The sequence below is a fragment of the Amia ocellicauda genome (genome assembly GCF_036373705.1).
Source record: "Amia ocellicauda isolate fAmiCal2 chromosome 11 unlocalized genomic scaffold, fAmiCal2.hap1 SUPER_11_unloc_6, whole genome shotgun sequence".
Classification (NCBI taxonomy): Eukaryota; Metazoa; Chordata; class Actinopteri; order Amiiformes; family Amiidae; genus Amia; species Amia ocellicauda.
In genome coordinates this window covers 184436-207313 of record NW_027102664.1, presented here as the reverse complement: position 1 = coordinate 207313, position 22878 = coordinate 184436, and the positions used below count along the sequence as shown (strand labels likewise).

Below are 22878 nucleotides of genomic sequence, written 5' to 3'. Positions count from 1 at the left end.
ACATTTTTAAGCATCAAGACCTATAGTCAACAACCACTAAGAATATTTCAGGCCTTTATAAGCGCTAAAAAACAACCTGAGCCTAGAAAATAACTATAAAGATCAAAAATAACTAGCGCTTTTACAGTGATTTTTTTATTTATTTTTTATAGCGATGCTTTGTTTGGTATTAAACAAGTCACAAACTACTCAGAACAGCGTTTATCCCCGCAAAAGAGATATTTGGGTTTATTTTACAAAGCTTATAAATTATATAGGTTAAAAGTATTCTGAATGTTTTGATATCACACGCCATACCTACTGTTGTCTTCTACACCTTACGGTAGCAACAAATCTAACTACTGCTTTACTTTAACAATAATAATGACGGCGACCACGATGACAACAAGAACAAAACAACAACATCATCATCATCATCATCATCAGATTTTAATTAAAAGTGGCTACACCAGCGTTTACAATTTCAACCTGTCGACGGACGGACGCTCTGAGTGCATCGATTGCGGGCACTCCAATGAAGAAAAGACACCCACCGCCTCCGGGGAACCACGAGGGCAAGCATGACGAAAAGGGCACAGTAGGCTGTTTCCGCCCGGTTTCGAACCGGGGACCTTTCGCGCGTTGGGCAAACGTGATAACCGCTACACTACGGAAACTGACACCGCTGCCTCTTGCTTCAAATGGTTACCGTTAAAGCCTGCTGGTAAAACGGGCTCAGGTGTTTCAGGTCGGCTAGGCTGTGAGATGTCGTCTGAAGTGCGGCGAAAGGATGCCATTTTCACTGACCTGTTTGGCATTGCTAAAGGGCACATCAGGACACTTTGGAAACTCTTTCAAAGGAAGAACGCCCTGAGCTATGACAAGACTTACACTTACCCCAACAAGGTGATGCTCAATGGCTTGTTCAAACAGCTGCTGCTTGTCTTGTGCCACCATCAGACAATCACAGAGCTATTGTGCCTTCTGCACCTTACGGTAGCAACAAATCTAACTACTGCTTTACTTTAACAATAATAATGACGGCGACCACGATGACAACAAGAACAACAACAAGAACAACAACAACAACATCATCATCATCATCATCATCAGATTTTAATTAAAAGTGGCTACACCAGCGTTTACAATTTCAACCTGTCGACGGACGGACGCTCTGAGAGCACCGATTTCGGGCACTCCAATGAAGAAAAGCTACCCACCGCCTCCGGGGAACCACGAGGGCAAACAGGATGAAATGGACCGGCCCACAGCAGGCTGTTTCCGCCCGGTTTCGAACCGGGGACCTTTCGCGTGTTAGGCGAACGTGATAACCGCTACACTACGGAAACTGACACCGCCACGTCTTGCTTCAAACGGTTACCGTTGAAGCCTGCTGGTAAAACGGGCTCACGCATTTCAGGTCGGCTAGACTGTGAGATGGCGTCTGAAGTGCCGCGAAAGGATGCCATTTTCACAGACCTGTTTGGCATTGCTAAAGGGCACATCAGGACACTTTGGAAACTCTTTCCAAGGCAGGTCGCCCTGCGCTTTAAAAGGGATCCCAGCTATGTTGGAGTGGAGCTTTTTGCTTTGGGAGAGAAGGAGGGTACGTTGGAACCTTTTGAGACGGTAATTGAATACTCTTATGAGGACTGGTTGAAGGTGATGGCCTGGAGAGATCTGGGGCTTGTGGATAAGACTCTAGAAGGCTTGCAAGAGGGTCCAAGAGAATGCGAAATGGAGTCTCCGACTCAGGGTTTTGAAAGGTGTGAATGGGAAAGCTTGCAGAACTACGGTAGAGTGGTGAAGAGTCTATCTCAAACTACAGATCGTAAGGTTTTGTTTAGCAGTACCCTGATTACAAACCCTATTGAAGGGGGTGTGGAGGATCCAGAAAAACAGGTTACTGAAATTATGTTTGACGCCGTGGACTGGCCGTTCTTGAAAGAGGTCATAAACTGTATAAATGATGGTTTTGACATCTTGACCAAATGTTCGCAACTGGATTTGGTTAGAAGGAGAATATGCTGGATTATGGATTATATATCCCCCTTGAATGACGACGACGATGATAAAACAGACGACGTGTGGGGTTTTGGAGGGGGGTCTGACGGCTCAGGGGCTACTCTCTTCTAAGAGGGCGGTGTGTCGTGACGTAGTGAAGAGATAGGATAAAAGGCGCAACAATTCATTCATGGTTTAAAATTAAAGAGAATGTCTTACCCGAAAGCTGCGGACGTCGACAGGCTCTACAGGCCTCTTCAAACCCGGGATCACCCCTGGTTCTATTCCCCAGATTTTGTATACACTCTGGAACCCTCTGACTGCGGTTACCCTCCAAGACCTCAGACCCCGGTCCCTCAGGACGAAACAACATGCGGTGCGATGGATGTCCAAATGAGTCTCGGGGATCCCCAGCCTCTGGAGCTCATGGAGGGCCTCGATTTTGCCGAACTGTCTACCGTCTGTGCGTCTCAGGAGGGGGTCAGTCCAATGGATGTAGAAACACCCCACAAACCACCAGGCGACCCAATGAGCATCGGACTGTCCCAGGGGCGTGATGAAGACGCAGGATTTATGCCCGGGGTATGTGACCAAGTAAGCAGAGTGGTTAAAAGCACCCTGGTGTATATTCTGAGTGCTCTCATCGACCGAGCTCTGAAAGAAGTCTGTCGGGGGTGTGAAGTGAATCACCCCAGTCAGTTGAGACACAGTTGTTTGTTTGAACCAGACCGTTACTATTTCCTGTTCTATTTCAACGTGTTTTACAGAAGACTGAACAAACCGTGGCTGAAACCGGCACTAATCAAGGCGCTGTCTTACTCCCACATACATGTCACTGCGGGACAAGTCCAGAAAATCATAGATGAGATTTTGCTGGAGCTGAAAAAGGAGCCGTTTATAATAGAGAAACTTGGGCAGCTGGTCAATGACCTGGATGAGCCGAGTAGAAAAACCGCTGGCAAGCTAAAAGCTTATTTCTTCAGTAAAGAAGTTAAAGCTGGGGGCAGCGACGAGGAATTCGACATCTACGCCACTGATTCAGACTCTGACCTGAACTAAGGGACTTTGAACATGGGGAATGTTCTGGACTGCTTCTGCAACTGGTTCTGTCATCAACACTCTGTAGCTAACCTGAGAGCGCTATTACACCATGTGCTTGACAGAAAAGTAGCCAACGCGAGCCTTTTCTCTACAGATTTAACCATCGATGAGGATCAACTTTCAAACCTGGAAAAGTGAATGGCTGCTGTAACAAAGACCGGGGGGTACGAACACTGGGATGAAGCGCTCAAGGGGGCCAAGAATGATATTAGGCCATATCATCAACATCTGTATGACCTTTTGCTGAGCATGTTTAATACACCTCTGTTTACTTTTAAAATAGGTCATATTGTTGTTTTATTTACATATGTAACTGAGGTGTGTGCCTACAAGATAAAGAAACAGGTATATTTGTTGATATAGATCAAGTAACCAATCATCTGATTTCTTTTTGTCTGGACCGTAGAAAAAATTGTTGTGTATGTTATACTTTTCTCAAATGTGTAAAAAGGGGTATCTGCTCTCCTGAAGTTGAATAAAAAACCTTGTATAAAAACTTTGCGCATAGTGTGGGTCTGTTTGGTTATTTGACAGAATGACTCGGCAAGCTCCCCAAATGCAGGAACTATACTACAACCCAGCCAAGATTGGGGGTTTGGCGGGTAAGAAGGGTTTTCAAAGAGGACTCGCTGAGGCCGGAGTGAAGGTTAATGATGTGGTTGTTTCAGAATGGTTACGGGAACAAGACGCCTATACCTTACATAAACCTCTCAGGATTAACTTTAAAAGAAACCGCGTATATGCAACTGACATAGACTCACAATGGCAAATGGATCTAGTCGATATGTCAAATTTATCAAAACATAACAATGGTCACAAATTGATGTTGATGTGTATCGATGTGTTATCAAAATATGCCTGGGCTCGCATTCTACATAATAAAACAGGTCGGGCGGTGACAAGGGCCTTTGAGGATATATTGTCCCAGGGTCGATGTCCTAAAAAACTGCAGACTGATAAAGGAAAAGAGTTTCTCAACAGAGAATTTCAGAATCTACTGAAGAGACACAAAATACATCATTTCACCACCGGTAATGAGCTTAGGGCATCGGTAGTGGAGAGGTTTAACCGCACCATAAAGACCAAAATGTGGAGATATTTTACAGCGGTCAACACGTTCAAGTATTTTGATAAAGTTCAAGATTTTATCGATGCTTACAACCAAGGGTATCACACCAGTATTAAAATGAAGCCTTTAGATGTTGATCAAAGTAATTCTTTTAAGGTCTATAAAAAATTATACCGACCATTTATTAAGAAGGGAAAAACTACTTATTAGTTCAACATCGGTGATGTGGTTCGCGTTTCAAAGCTAAGGAGTACTTTTGCCAAAGGTTATGAACAAACATTTTCTGACGAATATTTTACAGTTACCGAACAGTTGGCTAGAGACCCCCCCGTGTACCGGTTAAAAGACTATGACAGGGAGGATATAGAAGGAACGTTTTACGAAGCCGAGTTACAAAAAATTATTGTGGGTAAAGACAGTGTATACAGAGTTGAAAAGATATTAGCTGAAAAAACCCAGAACCGGAAAAAATATGTGTTGATGAAATGGCTTGGATGGCCTGAAAAGTTCAATAGTTGGGTCCCGGAACAACAGGTTTGCGATATTCAATCCTTATAACAACATGCCCGCGGGTGTGTTGGGGGCATTACTTTCGATTCTCAAGATGGAATCAGGAGGCTTCTACGTGACTCTACCCAGTAATGCCTCTCTCGATATATATCCTAAAAATGAAATATCCAGTTACACGGTACAATTTGGAAAATCTATAGATCTAAGGGGGTCGTGGGAAGTGGGGTTGGCGGAAATACAGTATCCTTACACTTGGGCTGTTTTACAAGATAAGGATGCCACCTTCGCCATTTTTGATGATGTTAAAAAGAGTCAATGGACATTCACGATACAAGGAGGTTATTATGACAATGTGGATAAAATATTAGATGAGATGCATAAACAGTTCTCAGAAGGCACCCCCAACATCAAGCTATATTACAACCCTATTAAAAACAGAGTGTACAAGGTGTCAAAACCAGGTATTAGCATTCAAACCAGCGGCCAACTGGGGCGTATATTTGGGTTCTATTCTGACACAGAGAGCAGGTTCTCAGAAGTGGTGGGGCGGCTTTTACACTCTTTATGTGTATACGGATATCATAACCCACCAGAGGGTCGGGGATAGTTATGTCCCCCTTTTGAGAAATGTACTTAATAAAGGTAAAAGCAATGACATGGTCACAATTACTTATGACAAACCACACTACGTACCAGTCTCAAAGACCCACTTTGACAACATCACGATCGAAGTAAAATCGGATCAGAATATCAACGTACCCTTCCGCTTCGGTAAAGTTAATGTCAAACTACATTTTCGACCCCTGAAACAGTTTGTACATTATTAAAATGGCTACCTCGAGGGGTTATGTAGATCCTAGCGCCTATGTGGATTATTACAAGATGCAAGATGGAACGGCTTGCCCGGTATTGTAGGAGCCCCCACAATGTATGGCGCCGGTCTAGGAGGACTCTTTCGTGGTCTCTTTAGAATGGCCATACCCCTGCTTAAGAGAGGCTTTGCTATAGCCAGACCCCACTTGAAATCAGCGGCTAAAAATATTGTTAGTGACGTGTTCACCAATGTTATGAACCGGGCAGCTAGCCATGTGCATCAGGAGGGTTCGGGTCTCATGGTAATGGCGAGGAGGGGGGTAAAAGAAGAAACAGCATGTGTCCACCAGGGGGCGACAAAGATCCGTGGCTAACAAAAAACGAAGAATCTCTCATTCTCCAACATATCGTGGAAACACTCGGAGAAGGAAGCAGCACAAGAAAAAACCTGCAAAAAGAAAGTCTCAAAGAAAGAAAAATAGAGCCTCAGGATACATCTTTTAAACATGTCTTTTGTCCACAGTCTATCGGAAGAATGCGTCAAATCAGAACTGGATCTGTTTACAGTTCCATACACTCAAACGAGTATAGATAAGATCATATATGTAGAGATTCCCCCTCTTTCTGCAATTTCAGACACGGCCCCTCTGGAGTTTTTTATAGCTGGCAATGGCGAGGATTATATTGATTTGAATAACACATTTATTTTAATGAACTGTAAAGTGACTGATGAGGATGGCGATGCAATCGAGAAGACGACCAACGCTGGGGTCATCAATTACCCGGTGGCCACCATGTTTTCACAGGTGGATGTGACCCTGGGAGATCGGCTCATTAGTCAAAGCAGCAATACTTACCCCTATAGAGCCATGATGGAGTGTATACTTAATTATAGTGAGGAGACCCTAAGCAAACAGTTCAACCCCGGCCTTTTCTTCAAAGACATCCCGGAAGCTATGGACGACAAGGATCCAGAGGGACTCAATAAGGGTTTGCAAAAAAGAACGGCCTCTTCAACAGAAGGGAGGACCTTTGAGCTAATGGGGCATATCCATGCAGACATATTTTTCCAAGAAAAACTCATGCTCAACGGGGTAGACATTAAAATTAAAATGATCCGTAGTAAAAGTGCTTTTTGTCTGATGACCCCTGATACTGAAAAATATAAACTGACCATATTATCGGCCTCGCTGTTTGTGAAAAAAGTGTCCGTCTCCCCGGCGGTTAAACTAGGACACGCGCAGGCGTTAATGACGGCAAACGCCAAGTACCCGATCGAAAGAGTCTATATGAAAGTCCACAGTATCCCCGCAGGGACACGGGTGATGAACCAGGAAAATCTGTTTCTAGGACAGCTCCCAAAACAGGTTATTATAGGTCTCGTGGATAATGATGCATTTACCGGGGTTTACAACAAGAACCCCTTTAACTTTAAACATTATAACGCGGAATTTATAGCGTTGTACTTCGATGGTGTGCAGGTTCCATCCAGACCTTTTCAACCTGACTTTGAAAACGGCAATGTGGTTCGTGAATATGACAGTCTAGTACTGGCTACGGGTCGCCATCTCAAGGATCAAACTCCCGGCTGATCGATCGCCGGGAATACTGCAGCGGTTACACCCTGTACGGTTTCAACCTGACCCCTGACGAAGAGTGTGGACAACATTTTTCACTGATGAAGATGGGCAATATGCGTTTGGAGATGCGTTTCAAGCAGCCTCTACCACGCACTGTAAATATGGTCGTGTATGCAGTGTTTGACAACATTATTGAGGTGAATCAGAGGAGAAACGTTATGTATGATTATTATTAAAATGAACACCAGAGAGCTCAACCACATCATGAATGCCCTGGCCAGCTCACGGAAACTGTTTCTAGGAGTCTACACCTGCGATCAGCTGCCTAAATTTAAGATCAAGAATTTACCTGCAATGTACATAATCAACACACACCCTAAAAATATGCCCGGAGAACATTGGCTGGCTATTTATCTAAGGGAGGACCACCGTGGTGAATTTTTTGATTCCTATGCAAACCCCCCGGATTTCAGACCTTTCCCTTGGAAGATCAATAACTTTCTGCTCAACAACTGTCAAGAAACCATTTACAGCGGTCGTCAAGTACAAAGTCTTCAGACCTTCACTTGTGGTCAACACTGTGTGTTTTTCTTATTTCATAGATCTAAAGGAAGGTCATACCCCGATATTATGGCCTTGTACAGTGAGGATTTAGGCCAAAATGATAAAAAAGTGGCAGAGTTTGTCAGGACACTGTGGACCCCCCCTTATAACACAATGACTTACGACCCTAGCCAGCCGTGTATACAGATGGGGTGTTCTTGTGAGGATTTTAAAAGATGTCATGCGTGTTAAGGTGAAAAAATAATGAAAACAGCCTTTGAATCATTAGTTTTGTTTTTATTCAACACAATTCTTATACAAAGCAGGGGTTATGGTATAAATAAATGTACAACATTTGAAAAATAAAAAATAAAAATAAAAAATTGTTTGTCGGGTCATTATTTACAGGGGAGACAAATAAAAACATGAGATTAATAAGCTTCCCAACAATGGATAGATCCTGAGGATGGTCGCTCAGCATGGTCAGAGTAATGAGATATCGGAGTCAGATCAGGCTCCACCTCTTTACACAGACGGATTTTTTGTCGCGTTTCCTGGTTAGGAACTGTTGATTGGGGCATGTTCAGACAGGCCATCGCCTGTAGGAAAGCATTCCAGCCTACAGGTCGGCGACTATCGGGTACCTTATTAGTGCTAGTGACACTCTTCAACAAATCGAACATGTGTGAACCTTTGATCAGTAGTCCTTTAAAAACAAATTCACCCTGTTCATTCCAAGCCGTTACCCGCAGTTTCTGAACCATTTTGTGCAGGATATATTGTGCATGTCTTTTGCTTCTGGCCGGCATGTTTCTCAAAACATCCGTTACAACATCTCCCTCTGAACTCTCTACAGGTTCGGTCACCGCAACATCTTTATCAACCGTTCCCCCCGCATCAGCCCCAGAACCATTTTCTTGAGAGGCCATGGTTAAAGTTAAAATGTTTTGATCTTTTTCACCCTGTCTAACCAGACGGAGGTAGCGCTGTAACGTGTTGGTATACAACTGGGCTTTGGAATTCTGATTTAAATCGGCCCTGGCCTGTATAGCTTTCATTTCAGAGTCCAGGTTGTTTTCGGCCGTTTGTCTAATGGGCTCTGGCCCGACAACATTTTTTCTCAGTTTCTCAAGCTGCTCCTGAGGGATCAAAAACATTTTCTGAGCATATTCCATTATTAACCCACTCTGGAAGCTAGAAGACTGGTTAGGAAAGGCACGGCTATGCTCAACAGCGGTCCTATAAAACCCCCGGTTTGATTAATCTTCTTTCTTTTTCTTTTAATAGAATACTTCTTATTAGCGATGATCTTGATAACCGCTTTTTGTTTTTTGAGTTTAGAATGTTGAGAAGGGGTTAGGGGTATATTACCGCGTAAGATGTTAAAAGCTATTTCACACAGGGTCTCGATCAAATCCGAGGGGGCCCCTGCCAGCACAGCTTTCCTATGGCGCGGGCTCCTCTCAAATAACATTTGCAAAAGCGGCAGATTTCTTTTAATCCGAACAGACATTCTTATTTATTTCCTTTTCTTTAGCACATAGACTGCCGGCCAATCGTGCGGGCACAAACCTGTTCTTAGGCGAAAGTCTTCTGGGGTTTGTGCATTTAATTCCGCAATCAAGTACCCGTAGGGTTTTTTGGTGGCATCCTCAAATGCCTCCAAAAAGAACTTGGTCTGGTTAGGGTACATTTGACGAGCCAAGACGGTGACCTGTAGTTTATCTCTGGGGTTTTTAAAAAGAATTATATAATTGGCATATAAATTAATAGTGCGGCTTTTTTTACCTTGAAAAAATAGATTTTGAACTAAATAAATAATACTTAAATTCCTATGATGAGTGTACTTTGTGAAAGCTTTTTCCACTTCACTGTTGTCACCGGCCTGCTCCATCAGGTCATCAAGGATCACTAGGTTAGTATTACCGGGCGGGAACAAGTCATCGCCACACAACGAGGCGGGGAGACCTTGCACAAATTTCAGATTATTTTTTTTCGAAGCCAAATCATCGTAGAGAGGTTGCCAGCAAGAGAAACACCACACTATGTTGTCAAGAGCTTGGGACACGGTTGCGTCCACATCTTCTATGATGTTCTTTATAAGATAGCTCTTCCCCGAATTGGAGGGACCGGCTATAATACAGGAGAAAGGGTGTTGAAGTCTGTTTTCAAAACCACCGCTAATATCCATAAGGCAGAGTGGTATAATCAGTCTTCAACACTCTTTTATTGTACACCACCCTGAACCGTTTGTTTAGTGATCTATTTTCCAACGTGTACCCCTTTTTATTGCGATAGATCTGATTTCCGGCTGTAATAATCTCACGAGGAGGCGCGTCTTTCTCGGTTACAAAACTTTCTACCAGGGTCGTCAGAGACTTGATGTTAATGAGCTTGTTGTTACAATGGTTCAGAGTGAAACCCTTAACTTTCATACAGGTCTTACCCGCAGCCGTTCTGTATGCGTAAGTCTTAGGACCCCCTGAAACAAACTCCACTATGTGGTCCTGAGGATCTAGTTCGCTCGTTAACTCCCCAAGGTAGTCCCCGAGGGGAGGGACCCAATCCCCTGGCCTGGTGACAAAGATTACAGAGTCAGTATCATGATAGAGCGTGCGTTCCTGCAACTGATCCATTAAGTTGTACAGTTCAAGCCGGGCGTAAGCCGAGGTAAAAACCGCTATGAAAACATTAACGTTCCCCTGTTTGGTGGGGAAATCTTTAGGGGCCCTCCACTGGACCTGTGCCACGTGGTCATTTAAGAATTGAAAGTGTGATACTGCATGTTGTTTGGAAAACATAAATTCTATAAACTGTTCAGGGGTTTTAATCAAGGTTGTGTTTAGACGGTAATTTCTTTCCCCAAACTTACCCCACAGACTGTTTAAAATCAGTTTGGACATTTGTCTCTTGGCGGGGTTTACAGTTATGTTCCCCAGCTCTAGACGGATCCCTTCCTTTTCAAAATATTGCTAAACGTATCGCTCTTTGGCCGCGGAGTCAACACACCATGAGGGATAGCCCGATGCCTCCTGTTTCCCTTTCAGATGGGTCATAATGTAATCAGCAAAAAGAGTATCAGATTTTTCAGAAAAATGCCAAACCTCATACACCTTACCGACTCTGTAACCTTTCTCCACCGCCTTGTCAAGCTCAATGCTACACCAGACACCCGTCAGCGCTCTCTCTTCATCACTGTGCAGACAAGAGGTAGTTTGATTTTCAGTTTCCACACACGTTCTACACAGAGGGAACATCAATTTTCCCGAACACCTGTAAGGCAACACGGGTAAGAACAGCTCGCGAGGAGGGTACATGGTGACTTTGATCAAACCAAAGTAATGTCCGATTTCGAGTAAGTCACGTTAAACAATGGTTGGACGCCCCACCGGGTACATTTTGGTCTTGTTGACATAAGGGTACAGACTGGTGAAATCATAGTAATCTACTCTCTCACCCTCCTTTACCTCATAATGTAAACAGAGGGCGTTGGTACGACCCCCAAATAACGCATCCCGGGGCTCAAGACGTTCAGGAAAGTCCAAGGTTTCCATAAACCGTTGTACCCCCGCTTCCTGTTGCTTCAGGGTCGTCCACTCGTGTTCCCAAATCACCAGCACGTTCAAACCATAGGTGTTTTTTAAAGTTTCAATTCGTTCCTGGAAATCATAGTACATATCACTGCAGAGTTTTTGTGTTACGGGGTTAAAGGTGTTTGGGTCGAAGCACTGAGGACAGCCATGGTAAATACAACCTGCAAACTCATAAGCGGTACGCCGCCCGGACACGTCGCTAAAACCGTCTAAGTAGTAAGGCCCCATTTTGACTTCCCCTTGATTTAAAGCATGTCTGATGAAGATGTTATCCCGGGCACTCAGGTATTCCAGCCACTGTATGGAGACAGTCGAAAAGTTCTTTTGTCTAGCACGATAGTTGTCAGAAGTGGTGACCGCTATAGTGTTTTTCTGCAAGAAATCGGACCGATACATTTTCATGCAGAGAGACGCTATGGTCACACTTTGCAAAGGGTCGAGACCCGATGTGTTGATAACCTCGGCGCGGAAACGCACACAGGCTTCTTTAAGGATCACCACATCATTTTTACAATAAGCAGCCATCTCTTCTCGGTCATCAAAAACACCTCCCTTAACCGTATTGTACCATTTAAAGAATTCCTCCCTCTCATGAGACATCATAGTATCAACCCCATAATAAGTGGCGGGCAGGTAGGACCCTCGATAATTTTGAGTGTCCATAGTATTAAAAAAATGGCAGAACCAACCTTTCTTCTGAGCCTCAAAACCCAGAGCCTTAGGCAAAGCGCTCAATTTCATGGGGATGAAATTTAACGAGTCTATGTAACGTTAGTTGAAAGCTTCGTCGGTGAAACACATGATCTTGCTACCCTGAGCTATTATTTTTGGGGTCACCCCATTTTCCACCAGATACTTCATCAAAATGTAAGAATCATAACCCTTAGCATTGTGGGCAATAAATGTGTAATTGAGGTATTTTGGACCGCGATACCGCGTAAAGAAATCCCTGACACAACTCTCACCGCTAGCTGACCACTCACGATCCAACATGTCAATACAGAGTATATAATTAGCAACGTGGACCCCGTTTTCTTGCCGGCATTCAAAAGCAAAAAAGACATACCGGTTGTGCGGCGGCTCCTTTTTAACCGGCTGAATAAAGCACTGGTGTTCGGACCCCGGGGTTAAATCAGCATTACAGATCCTGCATCTCGGCTCCAGACATTTGTGTGGTTTAACCTCATGAAAACGGTACTGGAGGCAACACTGCGGGCAATATTTAGTTTGATCACAATAACTCCGTTTTTTAACCCCCTCAGCAGCGGCCCTCTGTACCTTATGCTCGGAAAAACAGAACGCTGAGAGACAAATCCTTAAGCAATCTTTACATCGGATGGTAGGGGCCAAACCCTTACGACATTGCGGATTGAAACAGACGTTACAGTAACCGTCACATCGGTGCTTAAGCTTATCATTGAAGGCCTTATAACACCAATGACAAACATACGAACAACCCAAAAAAGCCGTCAAACTCTTTATTCCAAAGTAATGACTATCACTTAGGAAGAGAAACAGTGTCTGTGTATGGGTTTCAGGATGTGTCTGAAATTTCACAAATACTTCCTTTACCTCACAACGGTACCACACAACAATTTTTAAAGACAACAACTCCTCAAACTTGGTGATGTCTGAAAAGGCAACCATCTGTTGAGAGTTTAAGCCGGCCCTCTGATGAAGCATTAAAGCTTCTTGCAGAGCTTGGGGTTCAGGCATGTCGGGGGTGAGTAGTTTTATTAAACTGTAAGCAAAACAGAGCTTATTGTCCCCACTGGAACTCACCACTAATTGCCTGAGCTTGGTCCTAATTATGTCGTTCTTCAAGCATTTCGACAGTCTTCTAAGCGCCCCACCCTCAGGGTTACGAACCACATTCATTACCAGAGACAGACTTTCATCAGCTATGATGGCTGCGTTACTTTGCAATATCGCTTCGATTTTAGCCAGACGTCTAAATTATCTCCACTCAGCATTACAGATAGGTTGCTAAACAAATCATCCCCTCTGAGTTCTAACTGTACAACATCTCGAGGTCTGACCCTTTCAGCAACCTGTTCAAGCATTTTCTGCAAGGCCTCGTGTATGTTGACAAATATTTCTGCATAATTGTCACAATTTAAAAGTTCTGCAAAATTAAAACGCTGAATCATTTCAAAATTGTTATAGGCCGGTCTATCTATAATCACGGGATCACTGGTACTCTTGGACACATCATCATTTTGAACAAAGCCTTCACCCCCTACATTCTCACAGAGCATGTCCTCCACAGCCTTATCAGTCTCAGAACCCTCCACATTCCGAACACCCCCACTGCTGACATCTACAAAACCCCCTTTTTGAGGAGGCTCATTTAAAGCCTGTAAAAGTCCTTCAAAGATATCCAACCGGTTAATGTCAAGACCCTCCTCTATAGTGATGGCTGCTTCTGCCGCCATCCTGTGTTCTAATTGTCTCAAATCATTTATAATAGGGGCAGAATTTGGTCGGGGTAGCTCCTCCAAAGCCTCCACCATTTCAAACAAATCGGGGTGAACTAGGGGGTGAACCTCTATAAGCGCTACCGGTGGGAGGTGGTTATTTAGATCATTGAACATCTGTAACAGGTCGGGGTTCACCGGTAAGTCTGTTAATTCACATTCTATCGGTGGTAATTGGGGGTTATTTAAATAATTTATCATTTGTAATAGTTCCAGGTTCATTGGGACATCAGAGGAGTTCACAACAGGGCTGGGGATGTTCTCTCGGGAAGGTCTTTTTGGGGCCCTAGCTTGTTCATAATCCTTTAGTTTGTGAGTTCTTTTACCAAGTCAGGACATTTTTTAATTTATTTTTTATTTTTCCAACAACCCACAATAGTAAGGCGTTTTGTGTCTATTAAAACATTAAATACGGTACAATTCGTTAGTAAGGGTATTAATAAGGATGTTTTGGCTCTCTATCACCAGGTTTTGCCCCACTAACACAAGTCTTTGATTTTGTAACAAAGTATGTAGCAACTCATGCCGACCTTCAGGATGTAGCTCCGGGGGCTGGTGGCCTGGCTCAGCTTCAAAGGATGGTCGCTCCGGTAAATCTCGGTCGAAGGAGGCAGGGAGCGAGCGTACACTCATGGACGGAGACCAAGAAGGCCTTTGCGGTGACACCCTGGCCAAGCGCGGGGTACTGTTCCGCGTTTCTGTAGCCAAGAAACGGGTCTGGGGGGACGATGTTGAAACCAGGCCGTCGTTGGGTGGTGTGTCAGCCCTGACTGACGGCGACCCCTGAGGTTGTTGGATGCCTGTATTTGTTCCGCCCGACAATGCGGCGGGCTGAATCTGGGGTGTTGAATTACCCCCAGAAGGCTGTGGCCTGAGTAGATGTTGGGGGGTCTCCAAGACCACCGTGGGGGATCCTCTCGGTGATCTCACCGGGAAAGATGTTTGATCCCACTTAGACGGGGTAATTGTCCTCAATAGCTCATTCACAGAATGACTATCCCAAGAGTCTTGGGAAGAATAAAAATATACATTACATTTACATCTTTAAACGGCGACAGAAATCAAACTTAAAACAACATGTCCAGGACATTCAAAACCTTTAGCTTTTTTAGACCTTTGAAAATAGCCTTAGACATTCACTACAACGCCTTATTATTTACAGACAATATATTTATTAGGACTTGATAATAAATTTAAAACAGAGAAGCCGCTGTAAATAAACTGTTTCTTAAATGTTTCTTTAAAAACTGTAATATTGTTAATAAAACACACACACACACAACAACATTTCATTTTTAAACGAACCTTCCAAGTGTAAACGCTTCCTGATCCCGGGACTTCCTGTTTCACAAACGTTTTCACGATCTGTTTAAATATTAAATACAATGAACACCTTCAAGCCTTTTCCTACAACCACTTTAAAACAGAAGTATAATAGCGGGAGATAAGCCAAACAACTTACTAAACCCTTTCGGACGGCTTTACTTCCTAACCAGACGGTACGGCAATCGGTCATTTCTAAACACGTTCCCCAGAAACAAGCCTAGACCTGTCCGGACTTCTAAAGATCTTTCCCAGAACCCCCCGCCCTACAGGAAACGGTCACCCATCGCTTAAATATTAGCCCTCAACGGGCAAACAAAGCCCTTTTAAAAACATTAAAGTTTGAAAGATCTTACTTACCTCCACAGAATAATCGTTTCTTATGTTTTTCGGCTGGTTTAGCTTTTTGCACCGCTGTGAAGGTAAGAGACATGTTTAACCTTTAACCACACCGCTTTATAAAAAGCTTTAACCTCTTACAGGCTGCAGATATATACTCACAGCTATCAGATACCGGGGCTGACGGCCTTTCAGATTCTTGAAAGGTTACGGTTCTCGAAGGTAAAACGAAACAAGCCCTCGATGTGGAAGGCCTTTCGTTGTCTCGAACCACGTTTCTTAATACTGTTAGACAGGATAATTTTTTTAAATTAACAAAACTGGACTCAAACATCTTACAGAAACGTTATACAAACAAACAGGGGTTTAGTTCTTACCCGGTCGGCAGACAGCCTGTCTAGGGACAACCACTTCTCTTGGTCGATCCTCGGAGACATTAATCACAGGCCTTTCGATAGTTTCTGTGTAATTAAAGAGACCGGCATTAATATATATTAAAACGTTTTCATAACTCTAATGAGCCGCTTCAAAACCACACACACCCATGCATAAGAACCCATGAGCGCAAACACAAAAATCTTACCGTCGTTGTTCCAGATGATCTCCTCAGCGTTGGGAATTAACTCCTGTTGACTGGCTGAAAAATAATTTTACAGAACTTAAAACAGATGTTATAGCCTTATTTACAATACATGCACACAACACGCTCTGAGTCAATGAAAATAATCTGAAGACTTGCCTAAAAACTCGTTTAAATCGAATCGCTGATGTTGTTTCCGGACATTGTTGATCTTTAGTCTTAAATCGAAAGGTCAGTGTGAGTCTGTCGAGCTGAAGACCAGACCTTCATACTTATACTGATGGCCACATGCCGGATCTGCTTGTAAGGCATTGTTCTGGTCTGGCCTTTGTGCCACCCTGTTACCAATTAACATATCAAAACCAACCAATAAAATGACACTGCATCAAATTTCAAATAGAAACCAAGATGGAGACGATCTCTCTCCTCTCTACTCTAAACTTTTATTAGAACCTTTTGGTCTCTCAAAAAAACATTTTTAAGCATCAAGACCTATAGTCAACAACCACTAAGAATATTTCAGGCCTTTATAAGCGCTAAAAAACAACCTGAGCCTAGAAAATAACTATAAAGATCAAAAATAACTAGCGCTTTTACAGTGATTTTTTTATTTATTTTTTATAGCGATGCTTTGTTTGGTATTAAACAAGTCACAAACTACTCAGAACAGCGTTTATCCCCGCAAAAGAGATATTTGGGTTTATTTTACAAAGCTTATAAATTATATAGGTTAAAAGTATTCTGAATGTTTTGATATCACACGCCATACCTACTGTTGTCTTCTACACCTTACGGTAGCAACAAATCTAACTACTGCTTTACTTTAACAATAATAATGACGGCGACCACGATGACAACAAGAACAAAACAACAACATCATCATCATCATCATCATCAGATTTTAATTAAAAGTGGCTACACCAGCGTTTACAATTTCAACCTGTCGACGGACGGACGCTCTGAGTGCATCGATTGCGGGCACTCCAATGAAGAAAAGACACCCACCGCCTCCGGGGAACCACGAGGGCAAGCATGACGAAAAGGGCACAGTAGGCTGTTTCCGCCCGGTTTCGAACCGGGGACCTTTCGCGCGTTGGGCGAACGTGATAACCGCTACACTACGGAAACTGACACCGCTGCCTCTTGCTTCAAATGGTTACCGTTAAAGCCTGCTGGTAAAACGGGCTCAGGTGTTTCAGGTCGGCTAGGCTGTGAGATGTCGTCTGAAGTGCGGCGAAAGGATGCCATTTTCACTGACCTGTTTGGCATTGCTAAAGGGCACATCAGGACACTTTGGAAACTCTTTCAAAGGAAGAACGCCCTGAGCTATGACAAGACTTACACTTACCCCAACAAGGTGATGCTCAATGGCTTGTTCAAACAGCTGCTGCTTGTCTTGTGCCACCATCAGACAATCACAGAGCTATTGTGCCTTCTGCACCTTACGGTAGCAACAAATCTAACTACTGCTTTACTTTAACAATAATAATGACGGCGACCACGATGACAACAAGAACAACAACAAGAACAACAACAACAACATCATCATCATCATCATCATCAGATTTTAATTAAAAGTGGCTACACCAGCGTTTACAATTTCAACCTGTCGACGGACGGACGCTCTGAGAGCACCGATTTCGGGCACTCCAATGAAGAAAAGCTACCCACCGCCTCCGGGGAACCACAAGGGCAAACAGGATGAAATGGACCGGCTCACAGCAGGCTGTTTCCGCCCGGTTTCGAACCGGGGACCTTTCGCGCGTTAGGCGAACGTGATAACCGCTACACTACGGAAACTGACACCGCCACGTCTTGCTTCAAACGGTTACCGTTGAAGCCTGCTGGTAAAACGGGCTCACGCATTTCAGGTCGGCTAGACTGTGAGATGGCGTCTGAAGTGCCGCGAAAGGATGCCATTTTCACAGACCTGTTTGGCATTGCTAAAGGGCACATCAGGACACTTTGGAAACTCTTTCAAAGGCAGGTCGCCCTGCGCTTTAAAAGGGATCCCAGCTATGTTGGAGTGGAGCTTTTTGCTTTAAGAGAGAAGGAGGGTACGTTGGAACCTTTTGAGACGGTAATTGAATACTCTTATGAGGACTGGTTGAAGGTGATGGCCTGGAGAGATCTGGGGCTTGTGGATAAGACTCTAGAAGGCTTGCAAGAGGGTCCAAGAGAATGCGAAATGGAGTCTCCGACTCAGGGTTTTGAAAGGTGTGAATGGGAAAGCTTGCAGAACTACGGTAGAGTGGTGAAGAGTCTATCTCAAACTACAGATCGTAAGGTTTTGTTTAGCAGTACCCTGATTACAAACCCTATTGAAGGGGGTGTGGAGGATCCAGAAAAACAGGTTACTGAAATTATGTTTGACGCCGTGGACTGGCCGTTCTTGAAAGAGGTCATAAACTGTATAAATGATGGTTTTGACATCTTGACCAAATGTTCGCAACTGGATTTGGTTAGAAGGAGAATATGCTGGATTATGGATTATATATCCCCCTTGAATGACGACGACGATGATAAAACCGACGACGTGTGGGGTTTTGGAGGGGGGTCTGACGGCTCAGGGGCTACTCTCTTCTAAGAGGGCGGTGTGTCGTGACGTAGTGAAGAGATAGGATAAAAGGCGCAACAATTCATTCATGGTTTAAAATTAAAGAGAATGTCTTACCCGAAAGCTGCGGACGTCGACAGGCTCTACAGGCCTCTTCAAACCCGGGATCACCCCTGGTTCTATTCCCCAGATTTTATATACACTCTGGAACCCTCTGACTGCGGTTACCCTCCAAGACCTCAGACCCCGGTCCCTCAGGACGAAACAACATGCGGTGCGATGGATGTCCAAATGAGTCTCGGGGATCCCCAGCCTCTGGAGCTCATGGAGGGCCTCGATTTTGCCGAACTGTCTACCGTCTGTGCGTCTCAGGAGGGGGTCAGTCCAATGGATGTAGAAACACCCCACAAACCACCAGGCGACCCAATGAGCATCGGACTGTCCCAGGGGCGTGATGAAGACGCAGGATTTATGCCCGGGGTATGTGACCAAGTAAGCAGAGTGGTTAAAAGCACCCTGGTGTATATTCTGAGTGCTCTCATCGACCGAGCTCTGAAAGAAGTCTGTCGGGGGTGTGAAGTGAATCACCCCAGTCAGTTGAGACACAGTTGTTTGTTTGAACCAGACCGTTACTATTTCCTGTTCTATTTCAACGTGTTTTACAGAAGACTGAACAAACCGTGGCTGAAACCGGCACTAATCAAGGCGCTGTCTTACTCCCACATACATGTCACTGCGGGACAAGTCCAGAAAATCATAGATGAGATTTTGCTGGAGCTGAAAAAGGAGCCGTTTATAATAGAGAAACTTGGGCAGCTGCTCAATGACCTGGATGAGCCGAGTAGAAAAACCGCTGGCAAGCTAAAAGCTTATTTCTTCCGTAAAGAAGTTAAAGCTGGGGACAGCGACGAAGAATTCGACATCTACGCCACTGATTCAGACTCTGACCTGAACTAAGGGACTTTGAACATGGGGAATGTTCTGGACTGCTTCTGCAACTGGTTCTGTCATCAACACTCTGCAGCTAACCTGAGAGCGCTATTACACCATGTGCTTGACAGAAAAGTAGCCAACGCGAGCCTTTTCTCTACAGATTTAACCATCGATGAGGATCAACTTTCAAACCTGGAAAAGTGAATGGCTGCTGTAACAAAGACCGGGGGGTACGAACACTGGGATGAAGCGCTCAAGGGGGCCAAGAATGATATTAGGCCATATCATCAACATCTGTATGACCTTTTGCTGAGCATGTTTAATACACCTCTGTTTACTTTTAAAATAGGTCATATTGTTGTTTTATTTACATATGTAACTGAGGTGTGTGCCTACAAGATAAAGAAACAGGTATATTTGTTGATATAGATCAAGTAACCAATCATCTGATTTCTTTTTGTCTGGACCGTAGAAAAAATTGTTGTGTATGTTATACTTTTCTCAAATGTCTAAAAAGGGGTATCTGCTCTCCTGAAGTTGAATAAAAAACCTTGTATAAAAACTTTGCGCATAGTGTGGGTCTGTTTGGTTATTTGACAGAATGACTCGGCAAGCTCCCCAAATGCAGGAACTATACTACAACCCAGCCAAGATTGGGGGTTTGGCGGGTAAGAAGGGTTTTCAAAGAGGACTCGCTGAGGCCGGAGTGAAGGTTAATGATGTGGTTGTTTCAGAATGGTTACGGGAACAAGACGCCTATACCTTACATAAACCTCTCAGGATTAACTTTAAAAGAAACCGTGTATATGCAACTGACATAGACTCACAATGGCAAATGGATCTAGTCGATATGTCAAATTTATCAAAACATAACAATGGTCACAAATTGATGTTGATGTGTATCGATGTGTTATCAAAATATGCCTGGGCTCGCATTCTACATAAAAAAACAGGTCGGGCGGTGACAAGGGCCTTTGAGGATATATTGTCCCAGGGTCGATGTCCTAAAAAACTGCAGACTGATAAAGGAAAAGAGTTTCTCAACAGAGAATTTCAGAATCTACTGAAGAGACACAAAATACATCATTTCACCACCGGTAATGAGCTTAAGGCATTGGTAGTGGAGAGGTTTAACCGCACCATGAAGACCAAAATCTGGAGATATTTTACAGCGGTCAACACGTTCAAGTATTTTGATAAAGTTCAGGATTTTATCGATGCTTACAACCAAGGGTATCACACCAGTATTAAAATGAAGCCTATAGATGTTGATCAAAGTAATTCTTTTAAGGTCTATAAAGAATTATACGGACCATTTATTAAGAAGGGAAAAACTACTTATAAGTTCAACATCGGTGATGTGGTTCGCGTTTCAAAGCTAAGGAGTACTTTTGCCAAAGGTTATGAACAAACATTTTCTGACGAATATTTTACAGTTACCGAACAGTTGGCTTGAGACCCCCCCGTGTACCGGTTGAAAGACTATGACGGGGAGGATATAGAAGGAACGTTTTACGAAGCCGAGTTACAAAAAATGATTGTGGGTAAAGACAGTGTATACAGAGTTGAAAAGATATTAGCTGAAAAAACCCAGAACCGGAAAAAATACGTGTTGGTGAAATGGCTTGGATGGCCTGAAAAGTTCAATAGTTGGGTCCCGGAACAACAGGTTTGCGATATTCAATCCTTATAACAACATGCCCGTGGGTAGGTTGGGGGCATTACTTTCGGTACTCAAGATGGAATCAGGAGGCTTCTACGTGACTCTACCCAGTAACGCCTCTCTCGATATATACCCTAAAAATGAAATATCCAGTTACACGGTACAATTTGGAAAATCTATAGATCTAAGGGGGTCGTGGGAAGTGGGGTTGGCGGAAATACAGTATCCTTACACTTGGGCTGTTTTACAAGATAAGGATGCCACCTTCGCCATTTTTGATGATGTTAAAATCAATGGATATTCACGATACAAGGAGGTTATTATGACAATGTGGATAAAATATTAGATGAGATGCATAAACAGTTCTCAGAAGGCACCCCCAACATCAAGCTATATTACAACCCTATTAAAAACAGAGTGTACAAGGTGTCAAAACCAGGTATTAGCATTCAAACCAGCGGCCAACTGGGGCGTATATTAGGGTTCTATTCTGACACAGAGAGCAGGTTCTCAGAAGTGGTGGGGCGGCTTTTACACTCTTTATGTGTATACGGATATCATAACCCACCAGAGGGTCGGGGATAGTTATGTCCCCCTTTTGAGAAATGTACTTATTAAAGGTAAAAGCAATGACATGGTCACAATTACTTATGACAAGCCACACTACGTACCAGTCTCAAAGACCCACTTTGACAACATCACGATCGAAGTCAAATCGGATCAGAATATCAACGTACCCTTCCGCTTCGGTAAAGTTATTGTCAAACTACATTTTCGACCCCTGAAACAGTGTGTACATTATTAAAATGGCTACCTCGAGGGGTTATGTAGATCCTAGCGCCTATGTGGATTATTACAAGATGCAAGCCGGGAACGGCTTGCCCGGTATTGTAGGAGCCCCCACAATGTATGGCGCCGGTCTAGGAGGACTCTTTCGTGGTCTCTTTAGAATGGCCGTACCCCTGCTTAAGAGAGGCTTTGCTATAGCCAGACCCCACTTGAAATCAGCGGCTAAAAATATTGTTAGTGACGTGTTCACCAATGTTATGAACCGGGCAGCTAGCCATGAGCATCAGGAGGGTTCGGGTCTCATGGTAATGGCGAGGAGGGGGGGTAAAAGAAGAAACAGCATGTGTCCACCAGGGGGCGACGAAGATCCGTGGCTAACAAAAAACGAAGAATCTCTCATTCTCCAACATATCGTGGAAATTTCAGACACGGCCCCTCTGGAGTTTTTTATAGCTGGCAATGGCGAGGATTATATTGATTTGAATAACACATTTATTTTAATGAACTGTAAAGTGACTGATGAGGATGGCGATGCAATCGAGAAGACGGCCAACGCTGGGGTCATCAATTACCCGGTGGCCACCATGTTTTCACAGGTGGATGTGACCCTGGGAGATCGGCTCATTAGTCAAAGCAGCAATACTTACCCCTATAGAGCCATGATGGAGTGTATCCTTAATTATAGTGAGGAGACCCTGAGCAAACAGTTCAGCCCCGGCCTTTTCTTCAAAGACATCCCGGAAGCTATGGACGACAAGGATCCAGAGGGACTCAATAAGGGTTTTCAAAAAAGAACGGCCTCTTCAACAGAAGGGAGGACCTTTGAGCTAATGGGGCATATCCATGCAGACATATTTTTCCAAGAAAAACTCATGCTCAACGGGGTAGACATTAAAATTAAAATGATCCGTAGTAAAAGTGCTTTTTGTCTGATGACCCCTGATACTGAAAAATATAAACTGACCATATTATTGGCCTCGCTGTTTGTGAAGAAAGTGTCCGTCTCCCCGGCGGTTAAATTAGGA

The 22878-nt window shown here is 43.8% G+C and overlaps 4 non-coding genes across 4 annotated transcripts; all 4 read right to left on the bottom strand.

Annotated features, from left to right (window-relative positions):
* Nucleotides 1–583: 583 nt before the first annotated feature.
* trnav-aac (transfer RNA valine (anticodon AAC)) lies at nt 584–656 on the bottom strand. The gene has a single exon. It is a non-coding gene; the product is annotated as a tRNA-Val (tRNA).
* A 599-nt stretch (nt 657–1255) lies between these two features.
* trnav-aac (transfer RNA valine (anticodon AAC)) lies at nt 1256–1328 on the bottom strand. Its single transcript has one exon. It is a non-coding gene; the product is annotated as a tRNA-Val (tRNA).
* Nucleotides 1329–16966: 15638 nt separating this feature from the next.
* Nucleotides 16967–17039, bottom strand: trnav-aac (transfer RNA valine (anticodon AAC)). Its single transcript has one exon. It is a non-coding gene; the product is annotated as a tRNA-Val (tRNA).
* A 599-nt stretch (nt 17040–17638) lies between these two features.
* On the bottom strand, nt 17639–17711 carry trnav-aac (transfer RNA valine (anticodon AAC)). Its single transcript has one exon. It is a non-coding gene; the product is annotated as a tRNA-Val (tRNA).
* Nucleotides 17712–22878: the final 5167 nt, after the last annotated feature.